This window comes from Caretta caretta, chromosome 1 (assembly GCF_965140235.1).
Source record: "Caretta caretta isolate rCarCar2 chromosome 1, rCarCar1.hap1, whole genome shotgun sequence".
NCBI lineage: Eukaryota > Metazoa > Chordata > Testudines > Cheloniidae > Caretta > Caretta caretta.
The window spans coordinates 248,474,865-248,502,293 of NC_134206.1; the positions used below are offsets into that span (position 1 = coordinate 248,474,865).

General features: G+C 41.3%; 1 protein-coding gene and 1 long non-coding RNA gene across 11 annotated transcripts in view; one reads left to right on the top strand and one right to left on the bottom strand.

The window, feature by feature from the left end:
• CHRM2 (cholinergic receptor muscarinic 2) overlaps positions 1–27,429 on the top strand; it is a 242,997-nt gene that overhangs the window by 68,303 nt on the left and 147,265 nt on the right. The window lies entirely within an intron of this gene.
• On the bottom strand, positions 16,823–21,780 carry LOC142070669 (uncharacterized). Its single transcript, XR_012666631.1, has 3 exons — positions 21,597–21,780; positions 18,411–18,471; positions 16,823–16,968 (listed from the first exon to the last, which is right to left on the bottom strand). It is a non-coding gene; the product is annotated as an uncharacterized LOC142070669 (long non-coding RNA).

Here is a 27,429-nt window from a genome sequence, read left to right on the forward strand (position 1 = left end):
AGAGGGTCTAGTGAAGACTTGCTAAATAGACCACAGATCGCTCTCCAGTCAACCCTGGTATTCTACCCCAAATGAGAAGAATAAGGTAAGTCGATGGGAGAGTGTCTCCTGTCGACCCAGCATAGTGTGGACCCTGCAGTAAATTGACCTAAGCTACATTGACTCAAGCTACGTTATTTGTGTAGCTGGAGTTGTGTAGCTTCGGTCAACTTACTGTGGTAGCGTAGACATAGTCACAGTCAAAAGTTCAGTGAAAACTGCCATCAAAATTCCTAATTTCACCAAAAATCACGGGAAATATTTTAAAGAAAATCTTTGCAAAAACTTCTCGCACTGTTGAACAACTATGGAGCTAGTCATTTTTTTCAAAAGTGATGAAATGTCAAATTTTCTTCTTTTAATAAAAAACAAGATGTTTGTTCTTATGGGATTTCCAGTGGAGTTTCTAGAGGAAAGAGGTTCAGATAAATTTGCTTAAGTCTCAGTCAGGAATCTGAATTTTTGGTTGCTTACCTAAACTCAGCTAAACATTCTGATATTCACCCATTGCTAGTTATATCCAGAACCACCCAACCTCATCAATTCACAAGTCAGAACAAGATTTTTCTAACTATCAGCATTGCAAGCTCAACCTCTTCTCCTGGGGGAATTCTGTGCCACTGCGCACTGCAGAATTTTGCAGAAATTAATGTTGTGCATGCAGAATTTCCTTTCCCCCAGAGAAATGGGCTACAGTGCTGCTAGCCACCACTAGGGGCCACTGGACCTGGCAAAGCCCAGCTCGCATATAGAAGACACTTCTGGGTGGAACGGGAGGGAGTTAGAGGGTTCCCAGCAGCTACAGTTTCCTGTATGCCCTGAGGGAAGGAGACAGCGGTGCGCAGGAATCTCCACACAAGCCCGGGACTTAGCATCAGGATGTTTCTCCCTCTGGATCACTGGGCTCTGGAGGGGAGAGGGGTGGGTGTCTGGGCAAGGGGAAGCCTTGCATCTGGGTTCTAAGGGGAGGGGGTGCGGGTGTCTGGGCCAGAGGGGCCCCATGACTGGGCTCTGGGAGGGAGGAGGTTTGGGTGCCTGGCCCTCCGTCTGGACTCTAGGGGGAAGGGTGGCAGAGAAACAGGAACTGGGTTGTCATAGTGGTTTCTTTAACTGTCTATTTCTGACAGAATTTTTGTGTGTCTGTGGTGTTACAGACATACTTGCTGACAGGTATTTTGAAAAAAATTACCAAAATAATTGAAACTGGCATGATTATGTAGTGTTATTTTGACAAATAAAATTTGCAGAATTTTGCAGAATTTTAAAATATTGTGCACAGAATTTTTATTTTTTGGCACAGAATGCCCGCAGGAGTAAACCTCATCCCTGGAAACATACTGTGTTTTCTTTTTCCTTCCGACATCATCACCAAAAATGAAAGATTCTTTAATCAAGTTATCTGGCAATTTTATTGATGATACATGAATGGGAACAGAATATAAATTGATCTCTTTTTGTTAGGAAATCCTGCATGTGTATCTTCAGAATTGGGATGCTTTAATTAATTATGTATATTGCTTTGGGTTTGTGTATAGTTTTCAAGGACCTGTAACTTTTATAAAAGGGTTAAATGAATGACACTGTGCCTGGCCAAATTTCTAAAGTTGAGCGTGTACATATATTTGCATGCAAAAACTCAGTGTGCATTCGCAAAACAGGTATACACATGTATGCACTTACCAATCTAATTTTACATTGCAAGTTACACACACCGGGTGTTTGCACACATGTATGTTAGGTAGGTGCATATACATGTAAGTAACTTACAATATTATAGCCTTGTGTCCCTGATCCTTGAGTATATTGGGACTGCTTTCTGGTGCTCCTACAGTGCAAAGCTGGTGGATCTGGCTGTCAAGGTTTCCCTGTTTGTATGAGAATCCCCAGGTACTGATGAACCTTCAGAAGCTCCAGTATCACCCTTTTCCCAGCTATTGGTGCAGATGGTGTGGCAATCCAAAAAGTAAGTGGCCGGGTATTCCTGTGCCCTGGAAATCAAGGCTGTGGATCCCTTGGGGGAGTTGGCAGCTGGCAGCAATTAGAACAGCACACAGCCTCCAGACCAGCCTTTGGATGGCTCCAAGATAGGGAAACATAAAAGCATAAAAACTCTTTTGCACCCATCTCCTGAGCTGTCCTGAGTTCTCTTTGATTGCAGCCCAGGAACTGTCCCTATATCTCTAAAGTTCTATGACCCTGGGGTCATCTTGTGACCTATACAAGCCATCTCAGGTTGTATTAATTCCTCTTGAGTTTTCCTACATACAAGTGTCTAAACAGCTTCTATGAGAACAATACAAACTGCAAGTATATCTGAAGTACGTGAACACAGTACACAGTTAAAAGATCTGTCAGCATGCACTAATTGCAATAGAAACAAATACAGTATATGGAGAGATTTCAGTAGTCTAACTGTCTGACAGTGATATGCTAGCACTCATCATGGCAACTCATTTACAGAGTGATGGTGGATTCCATAAATTAGTTAATCTATCACCCATGTCTAATTTTATACATTTTCGGAAGAGAGTCACACCTGAGAAATGTTTTACATATGACAATGTCGAGCTCTTATCTGTTTCAGTCTAGGGGTAAAGTCTTGTTTTAGTACAGTATATGAGATATTTTCTCTTTCTGCAACCATACTTATGAACAAAACCTCCAAATGAGCGGGGGGAAAGGTTATGAATTCCACTGAAGTAAATCTATTCAAATGAACGTTCACAAACATTTGTTTTTTGCAATATTCTCCCAACTCTAGTCTCAATATATTTTCCTGCTAAAATATAGCAATATATACGGTGAGTGTGTGTGTATTATAAAGAGAGAGTGAGACTAGGGCATGAAAAGTATACAGTATGTGGATCTGACTCCCCTATACTTTATTTCAGCGTTACACTGGTAAAACATCACTGATTTCAGTGTAGCTAGACCTACATAAAACTGGAGTAATGTGCTGGTGAATCAGGCCCTATATGTGTATATACTGTAGTCTCTGTGTGCATGTATTTTAGCGGTCACAGCTGCATGGTGAAGGGTGTATACACACACGCACATTATATCTATCTTAGGTTTTCTGAAAGTATCTATCATTGTGGTACCAAAGTGATGCATACATGGTGTATATTATCACACACACACACGTACAGTATTGCAGAGTCGTGGCAAATCCCAGTTAACTCCATTTGACAGGTGGCACCGCATGCAATATTGTGCTGACCCAGTTAGAACCCTTTGCCCACCGCAACCCTGAGCACTCATTTCCACTTCTTCTTTTCAAGAACACAGTACAGGTGTTGAACTGTTTTGGCAAGGAAAGGTCATGTGCATTGCCCCTCTAAATAACAGCCAGGTTGAAGCAGGGGGCCCTTGTTTCGAACCTATTGTTCCCATCATCTTTATTTCCCTGCTTTCTATATGGCTGGTAATTCAGCAGCTAAATTGCAGAAGGTACTAATCAAACTGAGTCAGTGTGTTCTCTGTTTAATCCAAACAACTGCTCAAGAAAAACCTGTGTTAATAGGGTCAGAGATTAGAATAGGTGCTCCAAAAATGAACAGTTTTTAAAGGAACAGCACATAAGATGGTTGTGAGGGTTGGCTGAAGGGTGATGAGGTACATTGACTAAGCCTCCCAGGTGGGATTTTAGGAATTCAATTAGAAGTCCGTATAGGTTTAGGGACTCTTTGTTGAAAATCCACTTCCCTCCCCTAATTTTTGCTGTTGGCACATAACAGCTGGTTCTGTATAATCAGGATTTTTTCAGTGACTCAAAAGGCAAATGAGCCCGAGGCTTTCACAGACGTTGGAGAGTAGTTGAAGTTTTAAACTGGAGCAAAGAGAACGTGCAGAGAGAGAAGATGAATACCAGCATCCACTCCTGGGGGGCAGGGAAGCACATGCACACATACAGCAGAATCGAAGAGGCACGTCTCCAAAACTGACGTTATCCCTGCAGGGCACGTAATTCAGTTTAAATGACGGAAGAGGTTGCAGTGTTGTTGGCTTTCTTTTCACCTTTTGAAATTTGACATGCACCTGTACAATGAGGAGGGGGAGAAGGAGCAAATGGCAGAGGCAGTGGTCTGGGAATGAAATAGTTGTGTATCCAGACAGACGGCCAAATTAGCAAGTTCTTACTCAGGCAAACTCCCATTAAGACCACGGGAATTTACCTCAGTGAGAACTGAGTAAAAACAGTAAGGGATTTGGTTCTGGATTTGGATGGAAGGGGATATTTTACTCAATAGCTGGCCCCTTGTAAGTGAAGTGGGCCCAGCTCCCCTGTATCAGTTCAAGTGCATCCCAGATTGGCCTGATTAAGAGAGTGGGGTTGTATCTGAGGCTGATAAAGTTAGAGGAAGACAGCTTTTATTGGAAAGGAGGTCGCTGGTGGGGGGAAGGACATTGCCAGGGAAGACTGAGGGCCCGAGACCAGCAGAAGGGCTAGTTTGTGACCTTCCTGAGCTGGAAAGCCAGGAAGAAGCCTGGGAAGGACTCAGCTGGAAGGACTGGGAGGTTGCTTTGATAAAAGAACAGTTGGGGACTGAAGGGAAGTCCAGGTGTGGCAGGGAATACTGATGTTGGTATGTGGTTGGACTATGTTTTTGGACTTTTAGGGACTATGTGCACTGTGTAGGATAAATGGGCTGTTTTGTGGCTTTCAAGAACTATTTGCACTTTGCGGGATAACAAACTGGCTCCAGGTAAGGGTAATACTGTACCCAGGAGAACCTGTGATGGGCAACTGAGGCGGTCACCCTGGCATTATTGTGCCCAGCTGCAAGAGGGTCTTTGGGAGCAAAGGGGAATCATGGCAGGGTGAAATTGGCCTATTGAATAACTGGGGCATCCTAGTCTTTGAAGACCATATGCTGAAAAAAAAAAAAAAGACATTTTTCCAGCTGAGAACGATGCGGGGAATTTATCTCTTAATTACACCAAAGGTCTCGGTGTCAGAGGTAGAGGTGTGTGGAACTAGATGGGTTTGGTTGGTAGGAGTTCATGCCAACCTTCTCTTTGGTTTCTGTTTGTTATGGGCTCATGTTAACTTTGAATGTTGTTTTTGAATGACCCAAAACATCAAGGTGAAACCCCTAAGTTTCACCTAGTTTTGTACAAATGAGCCCTGGTTTGTTTGAAAGTGGCTCTACATTTGTTTGGAAAGGATGTGACAGCTGGTGAATCCAGCACAAGCTTTCCGTTTGTAATGAAACATGAAGCTAGGGGAATGCTGTGTGGTTTGGGGTTTTGCAGTGGATGGTTCACACAGCTCTTGTCCACTCCTGGGTCTGCCGTTGACTTTCTGTGTAACCTTGACCAAATCATTTAACCTGGCCAATTTCTTCACCTGTAAAATGTGTATCCTTAAACATAACTGGCTCAGAGGATTATTGCATGGCTTGTAGAACTTATGTCCATAAAGGGTATTAAGATCTTTGGATAAAAGCAATTACATAAGTACAAAGCAAAAGTATTATTCCACACATGTAGCAAAAGAAGCAACTAAGATTGACCCACAAAAGTGCAGTTGCAATGAGTCTCTCAAATTACACAAACAATAAAGGTGGATAGAGGCAAGGCAGACAAATACGTCTAATACACTGCTGGATGACCTGTGGGGCCCTAAATGGTGATTGAAAGGCTAGTACTAATTTAGAAAATGAAATGTCTCCTTGCAGTTATTTCTCTGTGTGATTCGCTAACATCTAAAAGTACACTGACTAAAGCCTGCAGCTACAACTCCTCTGATTATAGCTTATTCTGCTGTCTGGCCAAATACTTCTATCACTTTCAATCTGGATTTCCCAGGCCTGACATCTTCATGTTTCATCATTGCCAAGTGAAAAATCCCATTCCACCTTTTCATACGTCTCAGCTGCAGAACAATAGTGTTTGACCAACCCAGTGCCTCAGGTGGAGCTGTTAATTTGCCACAGTGTTAACAATCAGCATAAATATGCCATTTCCAGGATAGGTGTGAAATCCCTTAGCAGCTTGGAACACCTGAGAGGGTTACTGAGGACAGATTTAGAGAGAGGAGACTGTCTGAAAAGAATTTTTTTCTTAATAAATAAAATACTTGTCTTGCTGAAGGCCCAGACAGAATATATACAGACATAAATCTGCAGAGGGCCAAAAATGGACACTTTTATTAAATATGCATTTAAGACCAGATCACCAGGTGATGTAATACACTGACTTACACCAGCTAAGGACAAAGCCTGTAATTTCTAGGCAGTTATGAAGTGATATATGACAATATATTTAAAATATCCCATTTGTCAGTTTCCATTTTATGTAAGATACAGTGTGGGACATTGCACCCATGATTTACATTTTGTTCAGATATGTTCTGAAGTAGAAAACTTTTGAATCACAATGTTGCTCACCCATGTCTGTCTGCCTGCCTGTCCTCCTATCACCATGGTTTCTAAATTGGACTTCTACCTATCCACTTTACACAGGATACCACTGTATAACAAATCTTAGAGGCTGAGATGAAGCCCCTTTGAAATTTGAAAAGCAATGTGAAACTTGCCACTAGATTCTCCCATCCTAACAGGAAATATAATTGCCATATGTCAAATTTGTCAGCATTTTGTAAAAATTGCTCCAATTTCACAGATGTATGTTTGGACTGAAAACAAAGGCAATTTTGATGAAAAAGAGATTCATAACACATATTTGAGTGATTATTTTTTATGTTTGTTTCTGTTCCTAGTATTTTCCATTTGTCACTTTTAAAACCTCTTTACCCACAATTGTTTCCGAGGGTATTACATTAACAAAATGGATAATAAGCGGGGGAGGCAATGCATATAATTAATTTATATTTTCAAATGTGTTTTAATACATTCAGTCAGTAGAGGCCATTAAGGAAACTTGGTAATCATAGGCTCAGAGGAAAACACTTGCACTGTATTATTTTTATTTCCATTTATAGTGTTAAATGCACCATGTGAGTCTCTCAGTGGATGTGCAATTACTTTAGAAAGACACAATGTACATTTCAAAACGGACAATGCCCCAAAATGCTCTCCGTCCCCATTAACAATAGACAGGTTTCAGAGTAGCAGCCGTGTTAGTCTGTATACGCAAAAAGAAAAGGAGGACTTGTGGCACCTTAGAGACTAACCAATTTATTTGAGCATAAGCTTTTGTGAGCTACACAAAAGCTCACGAAAGCTTATGCTCAAATAAATTTGTTAGTCTCTAAGGTGCCACAAAGAGGGAATAGCAGGGACTGACATGCACTAATTCCCAAGGCCACTGCAATGGCAGGGAACTGATTAAATGAGATGTACCCACATAATCCTAGCAAGTGACACATAGTCACATGCGTCAGAGGAAAGCGGAACACCCCCCACCCTGCCCCCGAGGTCACTGCCAATCTGTCCTGGGTGAAAATTTCTTCCCAACCCCACGTATGGTGATCAGTTAGACCCTCATCATGTGAACAAAAACCAGCCAGCCAAGCACCTGAGAGAGAGAGAGAGAATGCTTGGTGCTACCTCAGAGCCCTGGCCCACCCCGTCCAGTGTCCCATCTCCAGTAGTGGCCAGGACTGAGGAAGGAGACAAGGCAACAAAGCAAATCAGAATATACTTGGGGGAAGGAGGAACCTTTCCTGACCTCTGCAGGTGGCTTGCTGAAGCCCTGAAGCATGAGCTTTTGGGAACATATCATCTGACAAAAACTGGAAGTGAGGCCAGGGCTCCTGACTCCTGCCCCCATGTTACACAATCACACTTGTAAATCTTGTTATTTGCGTCCACAACTCCTAATGTACAAAAACCTCACTCCTCTGATGATTAGAAACTTTCCTCTAATTTCCAGCCTGAATTTATTCATAGCCAGCTTATAGCCATTTGTTCTTGTGACAGCATTGTCTTTTAGTTTAAATAGCTCTGCACCCTACCTGGTGTTTATCCCTCTGGTGTATTCATGGAGAGCAATCACATCCCCTCTCAGCCTTTGTTTTCACTGGGATAAACAAGCCAAGCTCTTCCAGTCTTGTCTCATAACACAGACCCTCCATTCCCCTGATCATCCTAGGTTTCAGAGTAGCAGCCGTGTTAGTCTGTATCCGCAAAATTGCTGATCATCCTAGTCACTCTTCTCTGCGCCTGTTCCAATTTGAATTATTCTTTCTTGAACATGGATGACTAGATCTGTTCAAAAACAACAAGGAGTCCGGTGGCACCTTAAAGACTAACAGATTTATTACCCACGAAAGCTTATGTTCAAATAAATCTGTAAGTCTTTAAGGTGCCACCGGACTCCTCATTGTTTTTGTGGATACAGACTGACATGGCTACCCCCTGATACAGATCTGTTCACAGTATTCCAATGGAGGTCTCACCAGTGTCTTGTACAATGGCATTAATACTTCTCTGTCTCTACTAGAAATGCCTCACCCTGATACAACCGAGGATCACATGTGCCTCTTTCACAGCCGCATCACACTGATGGCTCATAGTCATCCTGTGATCAGCCTACAAACCCAGGTCTCTCTTCTCTGTTTCTTTCAACTTCCAAGCCTGCAGCTTGTAGCAGAAACTCTTATTATTAGACCTTAAGGGCATGACCTTGCACTGTGTACTATTGAATTTCATTTCATTCTTGTCACTCCCGTCTTCAGGGCCATCTGGATTTTTCTGTGTAATATTCCGATCCCCCTCTGCACTGACAATGCCTCCCAACTTCGTATCATCAACAAATTTCATTAGCACGCTCCTGCTTTTTGTGCCAAGCTCATTAATAGAAATATTGAATCCATGAGGAACTCCACAAGTTCCACTCTCTCCAGTCTGATAGTTCATCTTTCAGCACAACCCATTGCCTTCTCCCCTTTAGCCAGTTCCTTTCAATTCTTGTACTAATCCCCATCTTCTCTAATTTAACTAATAATTTCCCATATGGTACTAAGTCAAATGCTTTACTGAAGTCCCAATATATTAGAACTCCTGCACTTCCCTTAACTAAAAAATCAGTTCTTTTCTCAAAGAAGGAACTCAAGTTAGTCTGGCATGATCTAACTTTGCTAAACCCATGTTGCATTTCACCATCTTTACCATTTACCTCCATCCATTTAATTGTTCTTTCCTCCACAGTTTGTTCTAAAGCCTTGGATACTACTGAAGTCAAACTAACAGGTTCCTGTAATTGCCTAGATGACTTTGTTTTCCCTTTCTTAGATATAGGTATAACATTAGCTTTTCTCCAATCATACAGTACTACTCCAGAGTAAATAGATTTATTACAAATTCTTGCTACTGCACTAACAGTCTCATGTGCCAGTTCTTTCAGTATGCTGAGATGGGAATTATCCGGTTTCGCAGATTTGAACACATTAAGCTCTTTAAGCTCTTTTTCTTCCACCTCAGATGTGGTAATTTTCATTTCTACATACTCATTTTCATCAGCAATCCTGTCTTCATGCCCATGTTCAATATTATCATCCTTATTGAAAATGGAGACCAAGTATTAATTTACTTTTGGGGCCATACCTAGATTATCTTTAATCTCTTTGCCATCACACTGCAGCCTCATCCTTCCTTATTCTCTTTTTATTTATATAACTAAAAAACTGCTTATTATTTATTTCAATTTTCTTGACAAGGGCTAATTCATCTTGATATCTAGTAATTTTCACCTTATTCATATATTTTCCAACCTCCAAGATATAGCTTTCTTTTGCTGAGCAACCTCTTTCCCCATTACCTACAGGCTCTCTGCTTTTCAAGGTGGTTATTCATCCAGCTGAGTCTGGAACCTTTCCTTACAAGTTTTTTGTCTTTGCTTGGAATGTAAATGGCAGGTAGTTTCTGTATAGTTTATTTGGTAGGAAATCTTAAGCCTCCTTTACATTTAAGTCCTTGAGCTCTTTCATCTAGTTGACTTCTTTAATTCCCTTAATTAACTTCAATGCACTTATACCAACTGAGAAACTGGAATCAAAACTCTCATTCTCAAGTCATTTCCCTTTAGCTGGGGAAAACTTGATAAAAGACCTAGTTAAAATTTTTAATCAAAACATTTTCCTGGCAAATTGTGCAGTTTCATCAGAATAGAAAATTCCCATGAGAAAATTTGACTTTTGACTTTTTTTCTGATTTTTCAATGGGAAAATTGTAAATGAAACTTTTGCTTCAAATTGACAGTTCACCATTTCCACTTGTGAAGAAAATCACTATTTTGAAATGTCAAGCATCAATATTTTGAAACAACATTTTGTGTTTCAATAGTTGTAAACTGAATTTTTTTTGCAACTTTTTGTTCCATGAAAATTTTTGATATTTCACATTTTTATTAATTTCAGAATGAAAACAAATATTGAGATTTCAAAATTTCTCCTGGGACAAAAATATAATTGTCAAGGTTCCTCCCCCACTCTGAACTCTAGGGTACAGATGTGGGGACCTGCATGAAAAACCTCCTAAGCTTACTTTTACCAGCTTAGGTTAAAACTTCCCCAAGGTACAAATTAATTTTATCCTTTGCCCTTGGAATATCCACTGCCACCACCAAACTCTAACGGGGTTTACTGGGAAACGTAATTTGGACACGTCTTACCCCCCAAAATCCTCCCAACCCTTCACCCCACTTCCTGGGAAAGGTTTGGTAAAAATCCTCACCAATTTGCATAGGTGACCACAGACCCAAACCCTTTGATCTGAGAACAATGAAAAAGCATTCAGTTTTCTTACAAGAAGACTTTTAATAGAAATAGAAGTAAATAGAAGTAAAGGAATCACCCCTGTAAAATCAGGATTGTAGATACCTTACAGGGTAATTAGATTCAAAACATAGAGAATCCCTCTAGGCAAAACCTTAAGTTACAAAAAAGACACACAGACAGAAATAGTCATTCTATTCAGCACAATTCTTTTCTCAGCCATTTAAAGAAATCATAATCTAACACATACCTAGCTAGATTACTTACTAAAGTTCTAAGACTCCATTCCTGGTTTATCCCCAGCAAAAGCAGCGTACTAGCAGACCCAGACCCTTTGTTTCTCTCCCTCCTCCCAGCTTTTGAAAGTATCTTGTCTCCTCATTGGTCATTTTGGTCAGGTGCCAGCGAGGTTACCTTTAGTTTCTTAACCCTTTACAGGTGAGAGGATTTTTCCTCTGGCCAGGAGGGATTTTAAAGGGGTTTACCCTTCCCTTTATATTTATGACAATAATTTTCTCAACAGCTTACATGAGAAAGGCTTTGTACAATGCTCTAAAGATCAAATAAGTCAGGATCTTGTGAACACGAGGGTGGTCAGTTCTAGAACTGAGGATACCTCACTGAGACTGCCAAGTTGCCACTCTCTCTCAATTTAAATCTGGAGACTATTATCCTGAATGCCTCAGCTGAGTTGAACTGTCACAGTAGCACACAATGAGAAATGCCTGTAGACACAGGAAGTTGAGAAGTAGTGATAAATTATTAAATCTCACCATCAGAACAGGTTAATAAATGGGGGTGCCCAAGGAACCAGTACTGGGAGCCGGGTGGTTTATTATATTTATTAACTGCCTGGAAAAGGAGGTGAATAGTGAGTTGGCAAAATTTGCTGATGGCAGTTTTTTAGGTTAGTCAGGAAAGGCAAGGAAGGATTTGAGGAATTCCAGAAGGACCTAATTAGGCAAGATAGTGGGGAAAACCATTCAGAAGGAACAATTTAGATGACCCCTACATACTGATAGGCTTTGAACCAAACCTTTCAGAGGAAAGAAAATTGTTGTTGAGAGATTCTATTCACTACTCTAATGTTGGTCAAAAAATAGACGACGTTAAGGAGGGAAAAGCGAATACAATGGAAAATATCATGCCATTATATTAATTAATGCCTCCACTTCACCTTCAGTGCTGCATTCACTTTAGATCAACCAACTGCACACTTCTATTTCATAATATAAGACACGTTAGTAGGCAATGGATATAAAAAAGATGAGAAGAAATACAATTTTATGCAACATTTAATTAAATGGTTCATCTTCACTGCAGTAAAATATTACCAAGACTAACAGCTTAGTAAGATTTGGAAAAGGGTTATGCTTATATGAATTGCAAGGGGTATCAGTCCTTGTGTGTTTGGGCATTAGCCAATCAACAAGGAGAGTCAGGAAAAAGTTTCCCCACATGATACATTATTTCACAAGAAGGTGCATTATTGGAGTTCTAGGGTCTGAGGGTGGGAATTCAAAAGCACTCAGCACTGGCCTAACTCTGCCTCCACTGAAAAGTCAATGAGAGTTTTACCATTGACTTCAGTTGGAGCAGAGGTAAGCCAATGCTGGGAGCTTTTGGAAAGCCCACTTTTAATTCTTACTCTGACATATCCAGCACTCCCCAGTGCTGGAGACAGGATAGCTGATGAGACAGGCTATCTTGGCCTTTTCCAGCATTCTCTGTTCCTGTGCCAAGAGCCAACTAACATAAGTAAAACATTTCTGCTACATATTTCTTTTATGTAGCCCATTTTATCCATTTGAGTAATCTGCAATGTGTTACATGAATTGCCAAGAAAGAGAAAGCAAAATTATTTTTAGTTTTTGCTCTAGTTTACTATGGCAGCATTGATACGTTTCTTTAGTGCTATCATTTACCATGGCACACTGTAAGCAGATTAGTTACCTGTAACAGGTATTCACACAAAAATGTATTCACAGATCACTTGAGAGTTAGAGATGGGTAATTTTGAGACTCTTATCAAATGTTCTGCACAACGTAAACATATTAGATGATGTATAAGATGAAGAGAAGGATGAATAGGCCCAATGTACCATAAGTGTAATTTGCAATGCTGCCTACTATACCAGATCTAATACAGCTTGCAAAGGCCTGATCCAAAGCCATCGAAGTTAATGGAAAGTCTCCCATTGACTTCAATAGGCTTTGGATTAAGAACCAAAAATGGATTTAAATTCTGACATGCCTATTTCCCTGCAATTTCAATGGAGCCTCACCTGAATAGAGAATGAAATTGTGTGGTGATTTTGTAATTAGCACAAATGTCAATGGGAGTTTGGCACCAAGTGCTCTTGAAAATCCCATTAGGTGCCTATCTACATCTTAGGCACCTAAATACCTTTAAAAATCTGGCCCTCAGTAGCTAGGCAGAATGTTTGAACAACCATCAAAGGAATGCTTCTTGTATGCTCCAGTGAGGTATCGCCTCTGAAATGTCTTGTGTCCAGTGAGGGCAAAGACCTCTGTGGTGTCTATCAAGAAGGGCTGTCCTTCCCAAAGTCAAACAAAGAGTTGATCAAATATGTCTAGTGTCCAGTGATAGGACATTTCAGTGCAGTGCCCAGTGTTCATTGGGCAGGCTTTCCTGTAAGGAAATGGAGGAGCTGCTCCCATGAGTGCTTGCTGGTGTCCACTGAAGGTGCATCCTTCTATTTGTTCCAGAGGCTTCTCTTTTTTCAGCTTCCAGAAACTCCCTCCCCAAGAGTCATTTTTGTCAATCATTTGTATGCCTCAAATAAATTCCCCCCAAGGAAAGTGACGAAAGAAGAAATGTGTGCCTTCTTTCATCCCCTGTGATATCTCTCTGGCGAAGTATAATTAAGGTATTTTCATGCTGGCTGGCCTGCACTGTCTGCCCTTCATGAGAGATGAAGTCTATCGAGCTGTTATTTGTTTTTTGCACGTTGTGTGAGGAAGGATTAAGCCACTGCAGTGTTTAATAACAGTAAATGATCTGGAACTCTATAAAAACATCAGTTATGTTACAGTTAAAGGTGTCTCAGAGCTCTCCTGAAGAGCTGGGGCTCTGTCTTCATTCCTCTCATGACAGAGCCTTTGGGCAATTGTCTCTGGAGATTATGAGAGGCTTTTAAGTGAAGAAATCAGATGAGGGATTACTAAGAACAGAGGGGATTTTCTCCATTATCATTTCAAACGTCTTTTAAAAAAGATACAGGAGGATTGTGCTGGCAAAAGGTGCCATACTCACAGCTCTGAAAGGAGGGAAGTCCTTACCTCGGTACCTCAGCCCTGACATGCAGGGAGGATAGTTAATCTTCAGGACCATTAGGTCCTTGATGTTTCTACTAAGGGTGTCAGCAGTGATGGTAATTAGTGCTGATCATGATACTGTGTGGAAAGGGTTAGGAAGGAGGGGAAGAGTGTGAAAACCTGGGAATTAGGAAATAGACTGAGCCCAGCAATTCATTTTGCAACAGGCTACTAAATAGTCATCAGATGGCAACAATCTTCAGTCACTATCAACCTGAAATGGGTAGTGTCCTAAATGTAAAAGCCTCTATGGCCCTTTATCCAATCCTCTAAGCCAGCCAGTCATCCCCATAATCTCTCACTGCCTTTTACAAACAAAATATAATGCATATGGGAATTGTTGTGCTTGTGGGTGAGAGACTGATAGTTCTGGTTAAAACCAGACATAGTGCCAGACACTCGGCGGGTGAAAGTTGGCATAACTCTACTGGCTTCAGTGGAGTTATGCTGCTTTATAACCAGAAGAGGGTCTGGAGCATAGCATAGACAGTTAGTTGTAGGGTAAACTTCCCTTCACACAGCCCTGCTAATGTAGCTGACCAGCAACTTCCTCTGATATTTCAATTCTAGGGCCCCACACAAATTTAACAATGTGTTTCACTCCTTCCTGAACAGCAACACCCTCAGTCCTGGCACTCCACCCAGATCTGCCAACATACGTTAATCCTGACCTTTGGGATCCCCTGCTATTACAGCAGCAACAATGGCATTAGCTACTGGTACAGAGTAAAATAGGTACCTGTAATTTATCTGTATTTACTGGGAATTACCTAAGTACATATTCTTGGAAACTTCTTAATGCCCTTAAGTCACAAAACAAAATAACAAGGGACACTCCTAAATACCACATGCAAAGTAGTTAAATGCATTACTCAGTTAATGAATGAATTGTGTAATTACTAAATATTGCTACAAATTGCAAAACATTGCTGTAAATTGTAGAATGGGTACATTTGCTTACTACTATCAATAACATCAATTATGCCATCGTAAGTACATTTTAGTCAGAGTCCAGAAATAAAACCCCTCTACCCTTACAGTGAGTCCCTGTGAGATCCCGAGAGCACACTGAGGTGGGGAAGAGGGGGATGTCTGATTTTCTGGTGACAGGCAAATAAGAGAGAGCCAATGTTCTAAGCAGGGCTGAAGAACCATGTATGGTCTGTCCTAGATCCCCAATCACCCTTTACTAGATAACTCATGGTAGGACATGGAAACAGAGGACACACTGGAAAAACCCAATGGTCCATGTAGTCCATTACCTTGTCTTTCACAGTGTCCAGCAGCCCTTCAGAAAGCAATTATGGGATAACCTGTCCTTATGGAAAGTTTCTTCCTAATCCTGAATAGTTAGAGGTTGGCCTAAAACCTGAAGCCCCCAAGTGGAAGAGTTAATATTTGTATCCAAACTCAATTTTTCCCCCTAAATTTGTACTAAAATAACTCTAGATATTCTTGTTAGCCATACCAATGTCCAATCCATTTTTAAACCTGCTAAGCTCTTGCCCTCAGTGGTACTGTGTGGCAAGGAGTTCTGTAGGTGAATTGTGCACTATGTAAAAAAGAATTTCCTTTTACTGGGTCTAACTTTGCTGATGTTCTGTTTCAAATGTCTCCTGGTTCTTGTATTCTGAAAGGGGCTGAACAGAAGTGCACTATCTACCTTCTGTATGACATTCATTATTTTATGCAGTGTAGTTGTATCTGTGTCGGTCCCAGGATATTAGAGATGCAAGATAGGTGAGGTAACATTGCTGGTCCAATAAAAGATATTACCTCACCCACCTGATCTCTCATTCATTATTTTGTATATCTTTATCAGGTCTCCTCTTAACTGGCTCATCTCTAAGATAAACATTACCAATCTTTTCAATCTTTCAGTGGGAACAGGATCAGCTAAATAAACCTTACTATAGGCTGAAGAACAGAAGGAGATGGTATTGATCTGAAGTATGTGGAGAGAAGAATCTTGAGTCTCAAAGTGCCAGGCCTATTCAGTTGCAGGGTTTGGGAGAAGAGCAGCTTGGAATAAGTTGCTGTGAGTAATATTCCTGGCCAACATTGCTATTTTTCTTCCTTCAAATAATTATTCACATTATTTTCCATTATTGGACCACAGTGAGTTCAAAGTGCAAGAGTTAGCTCTTGAAGCAACAAGAACAATCTGATCAAATCATGGTGTGGATTAGGTGGATGGAAGTGAAGATTTTGTTTTTTTTTTTCCACTGGAGAGGTTTTCAAAGCTTAACACATGCATTGCACTGGGACCAGGAGCAGGGACATTTGTGGTGGGGAGGAAGAGGCCTTTGACCATTGTAACTGGTTTTGATGGAGGGGACTGGCCTTCCAGAAGATGTAAATTCGGTGAGGGTTTTAGATGTGCCTGCCTTGGGATTGCGGATTAGCTGGATGGTTTAGTGTGGGTTTTTGAATTATACTTATTGGTCTCTCCTTAATGGAGAGATGGTCAGAGATTAGTTTTATTCAGAACTGCAAATCTAGTTGCATGTTCTTTATGGCACTGGCATGAAAAGATCAAGCTCACTTCACTGGTGATTGAAATGGGGACTGAACCCAGATCACCTTTAGTAATCCAGTAGGCCCCTGACCCTTTGTCTCTGCCTCTCCCACCCAGTTCATCCAATCCTGGGTGGGTGCTTAAGCGATTGCTTTCAGAATACTGTACTATCTTCACTGTCCAAAACAAATTACCACCTGAGGAGTAGATTTGTAATTTTATTTTATTCTTGTTTATTTGCTCTCCTCAGTCACCCATAACAAGGCATCATCCACTTCCTGATTGAAGACTCCACTCGTGTAGGATAGGGCATGCCCTTCAAACACCACCTGAAGCTCTCTCCTATTTCTCTGGCATGTGCAATTGTCAAAGCAAACAAACAACACAGCACCTGAAGGAAACAGATCAGGCAAGGCAGTCAAAGAATGCACATTTGCAGTCATCTGCTGTCCCCCTCCTCCCTCACAACAACAAAAACAAAAGCCAGGAGAATAAATTATGAGGGAACCCTTGCAGTTTTATGACGCACTTTATATGCCATGAGCCGGCTACTGCCGTGCCTCTCCACTGCCAGAGAAAGCAAGGGTGAATACAGATTTGATTTGTCACCCAGCACAAGATGTATGGGCAGCATTAGGAAAATGACACTTGGAGCGGAACATAATAAAAAGTGTCTCACTTGGGAGGCAGGCTGGCTGGCTGGCCAGCTTTTTGAAATGTTATTACCATGTTGTTTACTCCACTCATTGCAAGGTATTTATAACATACTCAATAGACTGTCATTTTTCTCCTACTGACTCTGCACAAAGGGGGAGGGGGAACAAATAGGAAACAGGAATAGAGATGAGATCCAGGCATTCCCTAAGATTAGAAACAGAGGGTGAGGGAAGGCCAGAAAGTGCACTGTGCACAATTAATTAACTCAGTGCATTATGGAGCAATTTCCTCTAAAATATTAGGTTACTCACATGTAGTGATTTCTCTTTGCAGTTATTGTCCCATTTAGACATAAATGATCTTGGGGTTCCACTAAGAGGAAAATTTTAGTATTCTCTGAAGCTTCATTCATCAAATCCCAAATCCTTTTGCCATGTCAACAATCATCGCCATTTCTTTCCTCTTTCTCTGTCTCATTGTTTTTTTTCTTTAAAACTTCCTCTTGTCCTCCTTCTGCCCTTCTCATCCCCCCTGCTGTCCCTTTCATAACCCTCTCACATTTTCCCCTTCTTCTATCACTTTCTCTCTCACTCTATTCCCATCCCTTTCCTCTTAGCCCTGCCCCCCATCACTTCCTTGGTTTTCCTCAATTCCTCCTCCCTGAGGAATCAATAGAGAGCCATAAACATGCTCCATAAATGCCCCTTATGGTGTGTGGAGGCATATGTCACGATTCCCTTATAGCATGGGAATTCTCAGGAGGTCTCTCTTAAAAGTTGCTTTCCATCCCTGGAATGATATCGCCGAGTGGTTTCCAATCTTTTTTCATTTGCAAACCCCTAAATAATTTCAAATGGAGGTGTTCACCTTGCTGGAAATCTTAGACATAATCTGAGAACCCCCAGGGGTCCTCAGACCACAGGTTGAAAACCACTGTTCTATGGTAATGACAACCTTTTGCGGACCCCTTAGACATAGTCTGCAGAACACAGGTTGAAAACCTCTGCTGTTGCCTTCTCAGGGGCAATGAACTGGCTTTTAGGTCCTTACTTTTTATTAAGATTTGGACAGAAAAACACATTTTAAATAAAACATCTAATTGGCAACATTTGTCAGTTTGAAAAAAAAAAGTTTCAGGTATTGACATTTTCCTCAGCTTCTGGAAAAGACACCCACCAATTGGCTCTTCACTTTCTTCCTTTCCCATCACATGAATATTTCAGGCAGTTTGGAGACTCTGTAATGAGAAATAAGATTAAGCTAAAGGCACATTAGTAATTTTGACAAGGGCTGAAAGTGCAATGAAAAGAATTAAGAACAGACTGTATTTTAATACACCTGTATTCTGAGCAGAATCACCTGAGAATATATGATCACAGAAAAATAATATAAGCCCTTGTTTGCATCAAGGCTGTCTTATTTAGCACTCATGAAACATGTATCAGGAGGGCCCAGATGGATTAATGAGGTAAAATGTATCCTGTATGACTCATGAACTGACCTCTTAAAACAGTATATAAGATATTTTGTCTTCCAGCAGAAAAATCATCTCTGATTTGGAGCGTGCTTGTGTGTGTGTGTGTGTGTGTGTGTGTGTGTGAATACAATATAAATCAAATGAAGCACTGAAATGCAACATTAGTAACTAGCTGCAATATATTGCCTAACAGAGAAAACTGATCCTCACTCAGGGTTCTGATGGAGAAGAGTGCATTGTGTTAGACCTGCAGTTAAAAGGTGAACTAAAAAAACCCACTAAGCTAAGCACAGATTTGTGTGGAGAAACTCTTCACTATGCAAGTTTGGGATCTGAGGCGGGAATCCAGCCAAGAAATACATTTGTCAACATAACTTTTTAAAATGACCACTCCCTCTGTGGATTCCTTCATCACTTTCTCTGGTTTACTGAAAATATTCCACAATACATCAGTTTTACATTGCTGATGAGCTGTTTTGGTTACAATGAAACGTCTTGTGTCAGTGGGCCACATTCTGATACCCCTACTGATTCATAAGCAGTGATTCACTCCACAAGTAGTCCCGTTGAAATCAGTGAGATTCCTTGCAGAGTAAAGGCCAGAGTTATAAAGGTATTTAGGTGCCTAAAGAGGCAGATAGAAGTCTAATGGGATTGAGGTGCCTAACTTCCAGAGAAAGTCCATTAGTTTTGGATCAGGCCTAAAATAGAATCTGGCCCAGGAACGTGACTGTAGCTTTGTTGTTCACCTTTAAAGCCAGGACCAGTTGTGGCTACATGATTTCAATGATGTAATAAAATACTTTGTGACACTGACATAATTTCACCACTGGGAAGGGAGGAAATAGCCCCTCTAGTGTCCTGTTCTGTGGGAGGCAGAGTGATATTTGTTGTGATTCACTGAGGAGCAATTGCTGCAGGAAGTTACAAAATTGCATTTCGGCCAAGGATACACAGGTACTTTAAGAAGCCACAGTGAATCTAGACAACTTTACAATCCATTTATCAAAGTGCCTGCAGTTCCCAATTCAAGGCAGGTGAAGCAATAATATAGAAGGAGCAAAGAAAGTAAATCTGTATCCAGAGAATTTTAATAAATAAAAAAACAATAAGAAAGAAAGAAAGAAAGAAAGAAAGAAAGAAAGAAAGAAAGAAAGAAAGAAAGAACAAACAAAAACAGTGCAGACCCATTGGGCTCTTGACAGATCTTGTTATTACATCTGGAGCTTAGCACTTGCTTATTTACTGTTTCATTGAAAAGAGATATATGGAATAAAGGATCTCTTTTACTGTTCAGCCCGTAAAGATGAAAGAGAAGGTGAGCAATAAGAATGAATCATGTATTATTTAATGGGCTTTCTTAGACCAATTCTGCAGGACTCCTGCTGACTTCGCTGTCTAACTTCTAGGCTTTCATCCAGGGGTTAGCCTAGCACTGCTGCATTAATTTAATCTTCTTATCGTTCTTTACTCCTGTCTCAGCCCCTGCTTTTTTCATTATCTTTGAGCATTCTCCTGGGCCTTCCTTAGGAAAGGTGTCTCATGAGTGAATGGCGGCCACCAATGGCTTGTAGAGAAATTCCATGAATTCCTACCAATTTATTGTGTACAAATTACTGCAGGTATCACACAGTTAAAAATAAAAGGCATATAGTTTATTTAGCATTGAGGGTTCAGCACCTTTTACTGTTTATCCTTCGGGGAAGGGGAATAACACACACATCACATAATTGTGACACATATTATTATTATTATTTATTATTTATTAGTGATGCTTAGAGACTCCACTGTGCAAAGCACTGTGTAAACACATAGTGAGAACCAGTCTCTGCCCTGTAGAGATTACAGTCCAAATAGCAAGACAGACAAAAACTGGGAAAAACTTCCAAGGAGAAAATTGGGAACTAAAGCCCAGATTTTAAAGATGTTTCATTTCCTTCTCAAGGTAAATATAACTGCATTCTATAATACAATGTCATCATGCAAGAATACAACACTTTGCCCTTGCACAGCCCCAAAAGTGCTTTTGGGACCCTTTTTATACCTTAAAAGTTAGACTTCCAGGATATAGGAATGGCCCAGTAAAATCAGGACAGCCCTGGAAAAAAATGGTATGTGTGCCAACCCTTATCTATCTGCATTGTGATTAGAGCTGGGCAAATAATGGAAAAAATATTGAAAAAATGTCATGGAATTCCTCAAATCTGTTGTTTTACAATTGTAGGAACAGATCCTCCACTGGTGTGACCTGGCATAGTGCCATACTGATTTACACTAGCTGAGGACATGGCCCATCATCATGGCCCAGCTCAAACTATGATATAATAACCCCTAAGTATTTTCCTGGGTGCCTTTATGAGTGAGCTACGGGTAGCTGACCTCACTGATGCTTCTGTTGTGAGTGTTTGCATAGAGAGAAATCTAAAAGAATCAAAGCAGAATGATCAGTGCAGACTGTGTTAGTGTCATGGTTACTGTAGTGAGGGAGGAAACACCTGGCCCCTCAAGCCATGTGTGGTTGGGACCAGAAGCTGAGGCTGGCAGGTGGCTGCTGGTAAAGTGAGTGGAGGGGTGGGGGAAGGAGAGAATGCATAGCCTTTGATAAAGCTGGAGCAATGAGAAAGCTTCTCTGTGAGCAAACCTGTAGTACCGGTATCCTGTGCGTCTGTTTGGGACTGGAAGGCTGGAGAAACAATAGGGTTTTTTTTTTTTTAGATTGCATGGTCAGAACCTACCCACTGACCTTCGTTTGTATTGGAAAACAATCTGTACATTCCCATTTGCAAAAATGCTGCCATTGTGTAATCACTGGATGAAACAGGAATGAAAAATGGGGTGAATGGAGGCACAGGGCCAGATTCAACCCTGCCAAAGGGTGGCTTTACCTTTTGCTGCAGACGTACTCCGAAGAGCCAATGCACTGATGCAAGCAGGTTTGCCACAGTCACACCTCCTCTTACTCTCAGCCACAGAACTGGGGCCCCTGTGGAAGTGGTACAGCTTTGGCGGCGCTGTATCTATACTTGTCATAGCAGCCCCTTGTGCTGAGAGCATTCCCCAGAGAGGTCCTACACCTGCCCTATGGCTTCTTTGCGTCACACTGACTGCTATAAAGGGGTTCTAGGGCAATTATTAATTTATCCCAGAGCCTGGGAAGTCAGGAGACCTCAGCCCAACTCTTGGGAATCAGCATACATCCTGAGTAGCAGACTGCGAGCCGGTGATCTCCCCAAGGGCTCAGAGGAGGAATCTTTAACTCCTATATCTGGCCAGGGAGCAGCTGCCACTGCTGCCTTGCCACTGCAATCACCTCGATCCTGTCTGTGCTGCCTCTCTCTGAACATTTACAAAGCAATCCACTGGCTCTGTCCCGCACCAGCTTCTGCCATGCCCTCAGCCCCTTCTCTCCCCGTGTTTTATGGAACACTCCATGCAAAGTGCGGGAGGGGGAGGCACATGGCCTGCAGCCCTCTCCTCAACACAGACCTTGGACAGTGGAACCGCATCCGTTCTGCCACGTAGGAGACCTTTACACAGAGATGTTGCTCCTAAGTCTCTTTGGATTTCAGTTTCTTCCACTGTAACAGGGATGATACCACTTTGGACAGGTCTACACTGCACACTCCTTACGGCAGTGTGTAGATTACATACACTGCATGCCCTCCTAGCATGGGTATAAATCACAGTGTAGACAGTGAGGCACTGCTTAGGCGAGGAAAAACATGCCTGAACCCTGTGGGTATTTACCCTACATGGCTGTCTACGTGCCCAAGCAATGCCACTCCCATGTAGACTGCTAATTTTAGCAATGCAGTGTCCACTTCCTCCTCATTGCTGGAGTCTTTCCCTGCCACAGGGAAAGGCTCTGTCTTGGGGGAGGTAGCAGGGAAAGCCTCCAGCCTTCACTGGCACAGCCTTTCCCCACTGCCCCACACCCCTCTGCCAGAGCCTTTCACTGCCACATGTAGCTACACACACCAGTGTGGAGGCAGCTTGATTTTCACTGCAGCATGTAGCTACACTTACCCTTCATGGCACTGCCAGTGGTGTGTAGTGTAGACATACCATTAAAGAGCTTTGTAGTCCATTGATGAGAGGTGCAGCATAAATGCAAAATATTACTATTAATTGCTAACACCATTGCCCATTCCTGCAGATTACCATGAAGAATGATCCCATTACTGATGTCACATCTGTGATTCGATCACACACTATTTTTCAAGATATGGCCGTTGTAATGCAAATTAACTGTTGTATTACAGATATCTGGCCTTGTAAACTGTCGCTGTGATTGGATGTATTTGCCATCTGTCAGCTGTGTGCTGGCTGATGTGAAAAGAGCTAGTGGTCGGCATCCAGTTCCTGGTGGGCAGGTGTCAGCCTCAACAAGCACCATCACTGCCGCTGATAATCAGCTCTATTGTCAGTTGTCTCAGCAAAGTCAAATCAAAGACTGAAAGGGCCTGGAGTATAAAATACCTCGAGTGTGGTGATTCTTTCCTCCTATTCAGGACAAGGCTTGAACAGCTTCTTGGGAATGAAGGAAGCGTGCACCGCCACTACCCTTCTGTACAGATTCCTGGGTAAACTGAAAGCTGTGGTCTTCAAGGCTAATGGTGCTGATGTGCTGTATGACTTTTCTATAGTCGTCATTGATTTTTGGAATGAGAAATTTCCAAATCTACCACAGGACTCCCCTATGCCATCACTTCTAAACAGAAATGGCTTTAATTAGCGTCCTGTGTATTAAAGTCTCCAACATGCCCACCTGTGGTATCTTTTAGTTAGTCACATTTGAAAGTGTTTTAAAATGTCAGCTCTGCACCACCCAGAGATTTCCCTAGAACAAGAGAACACTCACTAATCTATCTGACTAGCTCAGCTTTATGGTCCCTTTACACAATCAGAGCAGCACAAAGGGCCTGTGTCACAGCCAGAATCTGGATCTAAGTGTTTTATAATTAGGCAGGTCAAAAAAAATGTGAAGAGCAACTAGTGGAAGACAGAAATTAACAACAAGGGTTTTTTTTAAAAGTACATCAGAAGCAGGAAGCCTGTCAAATAATCAGTGGGACCACTGGATAAGCGAGGTGCTAAAGGAGCACTCAAAGAAGACAAGGTTGTTGTGGAGAAGTTAAATGGATTCTTTGCATTGGTCTTCACTGCAGAGGATGTGAGGGAGATTCCCACACCTGAGCCATTCTTTTTAGGAACTGTTCCAGATTGAGGTACCAATAAAGGAGGTTTTGGAACAAATAGATAAATTAAACACTAATAGATCACCAGTACCAAATGGTATTCAACCAAGAATTCTGAAGGAATTCAAATATAAAATTGCAGAGCTACTAACTGTGGTATGTAATCTGTTGCTTAAATCAGTGTCTGTATCAGATGACTGGAGGATAGCTAATGTGATGCCATTTTTTTTTAAAAGGCTATAGATGCAATCCTGGCAATTACAGGCTGGTAAGCCCAACTTCAGTACCAGGCAAATTGGTTGAAACTATAGTAAAGAACAAACTTATCAGACACATAGATAAACACAATATGTTGGGGAAGAGTCAACACAGCTTTGTAAAGAGAAATCATGCCTCACAATCTATTAGAATTTTTTTAGGGTGTCAAAAAGCATGTGGACAAGTGTGAACCATTTGGTATAGCATACTTAGACTTTCAGAAAGCCTTTGACAATGTCCTTCACCAAAAGTTCTTAAGCAAAGTAAGGATCAGTAACTGGTAAAAAGATAGGAAACAAATGGTAGGAATAAATGGTCAGTTTTCACAATGGAGAGAAGTATATAGCTAGGTCCCCAAGGATCTGTGGGGCAGGCAGTGTTGTTCAACATATTTATAAACAATCTGGATAAAGGGATAAACAGTGAGGTGGCAAACTTTGCAGAAAATCGAAAACTACTCAAGTTAGGTAAGTCCAAAGCTGACTGCAAAGAGTTACAAATGGATCTTGCAAAACTGGGTGACTGGGCAACAAAATGGCAGATGAAATTCAATGCTGATAAATGCAAAGTAATGCACATTGGAAAACATAATCCGTACTATTCATACAAAATGATGGGGTCTAAATTAGCTGTTACCACTCAAGAAAGAGATTTAGGAGTCAACATGGATAGTTCTCTGAAATCTTCTGCTCAATGTGCAGCAGCAGTCACAAAAGCAAACAGAATGTTAGGAACCATTAGGAAAGGTATAAATAAGAAAATAGAAAATATCATAATGCCACTATATATATCCATGGCATGCTCACACCTTGAATACTTTGTGCAGTTCTGGTTGTCCTGTCTCAAAAAAGATATATTAGAATTGGAAAAAGTACAGAGAAGGGCAACAAAAATTATTGTGGGTATGGACCAGCTTCCATATGAGCAGATATTAAAAAGACTTGGACTGTTCTGCTTGGAAAAGAGACAACTGAGGGGGGATATGAATCATGAGAGAAAGCGAATTAGGAAATGTTATTTACCCCTTCACATAGCACAAGAACGAGGGATCACCCAATGAAATTAATAGGCAACAGGTTTAAAACAAACATAAAGAAGTACTTCTTCACACAGCCAATCTGTGGACCTTATTGTGAGGAGAAGTTGTAAAGGCCAAAAGTATAAGTGGATTAAAAAAGAATCAGATAAATTCATAGAGGATAGGTCCATCAATAGCTATTAAGCAGGAGTGAAAGCCCATGCTCTGGTTGTCCCTATACCTCTGACTGCTAGAAGCTGGGGCTGGACAACAGCAGATGGATCCTTTGATGAATTGCCCTGTTCTGTTCACTACCTCTGAAACATCTGGCAGCAGCCACTGTTGGAAGACAAGATACTGGGCTAGCTGGACCACTGGTCTGACCCAGTATGGCCGTTCTTATACAGTGGAAAGTTGGTTTGTTTGTGTGTGTGTGTGTGAAGCATTTTAATATTTCCTTTGTCTTAACCACTTGGTTCCAAGGTTTGGTTCCACCCAACACTGCTGATGATTTAGATTTATTATGAGTTTGATCTTATTTGTAAAAACAGTAGCCCATGGCATTCACATAACTTCTTTCCCTCCTTCTGTTCGCAACACGATGGTCCAATCTTTGCCAGGAACTCTTCAGTTCCATTCCAGTAACTCTTTCCCTTGCGGCTATTTCCTTGGTTTTAATTTCCCGTTAGTTTTTTTTTTAAGTATGTTATCCATAGCTCCTTCACAGAATAAGTTAAGCCTAAAGACTGAATTGTATTACTTTGATCTGCCTTTGCTTCATAAATGTATTAATAATATTATTATTTACCATTATTACCATGCTTTTTTTCTATTTACCATGCTTTTTATTATTTACTATACTCTTTCATCCATAAAGTGCCTTTTATTCCTTTATTAAGGACCCCAAATTAATTTACAAGCCTAAAGTATTATACAACTTATATACCTAGGGATCCCTTCATCCATTACCAAAATGCAGATGCCTGCTGGGTGAATTACAGCAGCTGTTTACTGGCAGACAACACTGCTCAGCAGATCAGGATGGAAAGTGAGAAATACTGTAGCTAAGACCCTGTGATACCGTGCACCACATTAGACCTGAATTATGTGGGCGGCCCCCACTATTTATGTGGCAGAGCTGCCCTGAGTTCTGCACCAAATTGGCAATTATATGTAAACCAAGCTTGAGAGCTTTGAGTGGCTTCTAAGAAGGGGAAATGGGGAGAAAGCACCATCTTGTGAGATGCAGGGGTGGATGGTTGGATGATATGGATGCCATTGAGGTGTCTAAGTTACACAGGAGAGGGGCTGTGCTCCTGAGTGGTTCAGAAGCTCTGAATGGCAGGTGCTTTCTCAGGGCCACTGAAAACAAGAAAGATGGGAGAACAGTCGTAGGCCCAATCAAAACAATGAAAGGGGAATAGGTGGATAGCTGCTGAGCTCTTTCTTTCCTTCTATCCTTCCGTCTTCCTTTCCATTAGGAATTTCAGTGTTCAGGAAGGAGGCAGGCTGGCTGGAGAAAAAATGGAGCATTTTTTTTCAACTATACAGGCAATCAGCTCAATCTGAATTCTCTCTGGCCTCTAGAAACATCTAGTTCACACTGGGCATGCTCAAAGGTTGAAGATAGACATAAGCAAGAAAGCAAAGCCCTTCTCCATGCTTTTGTATGTATTCAGTGTTTACTTGCAATCTTCTGACTCTGCATATATTCCTGCTAGTAACTTCTTTGCAAGTGCTGAAATTGTCAAAGGAGTTCAAATGAGATAGGTGCTAAAATCCCATTGAAATTCATTGAGTCAGGTGCCTAACTCCCTTAGGCACCTCCAAATATCCCAGCCTACAATATTAGCCAAAAGAAAATACAAATGGGTCTGAACACAGCTAAAGCCAAGAGTTTACAAATCTGAATGAAGAGCAGCTGGGAAATGTTTTGCTTCTTTCTTCCAGCTCTGTTTGTAATGGGGTTGGAAGAACAGAAGCACAATAAATGCTAAATTTTATTTATTTAGGAGATTGCCAAAGGTGCCAATGGCAGTTCAGTGCCCAGTTCAGTGACTTTTAATAGGATTTAGGCCCCTAAACACCATTTGTGCCTTTGAAAGTCTCTTCCTGTCAGGAACCGTCTAGTAAGCTGCAACCTGCCACCCAGTGACCTGCTAACACTTCCTAGGACAGAAGCTGAACCCTGTCAGAGGACTCCAGTCCTGGATCCTGACAGGCAAAATGCTGGGGATCCTGACT